Source organism: Sinocyclocheilus rhinocerous, unplaced genomic scaffold (genome assembly GCF_001515625.1).
Source record: "Sinocyclocheilus rhinocerous isolate Xijiao unplaced genomic scaffold, SAMN03320098_v1.1 scaffold1776, whole genome shotgun sequence".
Lineage (NCBI taxonomy): Eukaryota > Metazoa > Chordata > Actinopteri > Cypriniformes > Cyprinidae > Sinocyclocheilus > Sinocyclocheilus rhinocerous.
Genome location: NW_015658521.1, coordinates 123,431 through 124,389, shown reverse-complemented (window position 1 = coordinate 124,389; position 959 = coordinate 123,431).

The window sequence follows — 959 nt, the reverse complement described above, 5'->3', positions numbered from 1 at the left end:
AATTTGGACATTTTCACTTTGGGGTGTACTCACTTTTGTGGCCAGTGGTTTAGACATTAATGGCTGTGTGTTGAGTTATTTTGAGGGGACAGCAAATTTACACTGTTATACAAGCTGTACACTCACTACTTTACATTATAGCAAAGTGTCATTTCTTCAGTGTTGTCACATGAAAAGATATAATAAAATATTTACAAAAATGTGAGGGGTGTACTCACTTCTGTGAGATACTGTATATGACCCCAAAACTTTTAAATGGCAGTGTGTATTTATATATATTTTAGTTGATTTTGTAGTTATTTTCCTGTAAATCAACTACAATAAAATCAATACATTTCCTTTCTGGATGTCTAATGTCTCTGGTGGTTTGTGTTTGTGTGAATATTGACACTTTACCGGCACCTTACTTTTTAATCTAAAGCTGTAATACATGCAAGGTTTTAGGTCAAGGAGAGACGGATATGAACTGCAAGAGATAAAAAGCATTCAAGCAGGTGTGAGGACACGTTTCCTGTGATAGGCCTGAGTGATGTCCATCACAGGACCCTTGGGAAGCTCCTAGGATGTATATTTACGCACACAGACACGCATAGAGACATACACATGAGACAGACACATACAAGCAAAAAGACAATGGGCCTCATTCATGAAACATTCGTAAATATAGGAGTAAATTCTGAGTAATTTGCGTGTAAAACGGACCTTCCCGAATACTCTCCTCCAAATTCACAAACACTTCGTACACATCAGGGCCCGTATTCACAAAACATTTTATCTTACCACTAAGAGTTCTCCTAAATAGCAGTAAAAGTTTTTAGCTAAGAGTTTTCTCATAAAACCTATTCACAAAGCTGCTGAGACAAACTTTTAATAAGGAATAGACAGAAGTCTTAAGCTAAGAGTAAGGGCGGGGTTGACCTCATTGCTATGGATGATGTCAGCATGCTTACTAACTATGC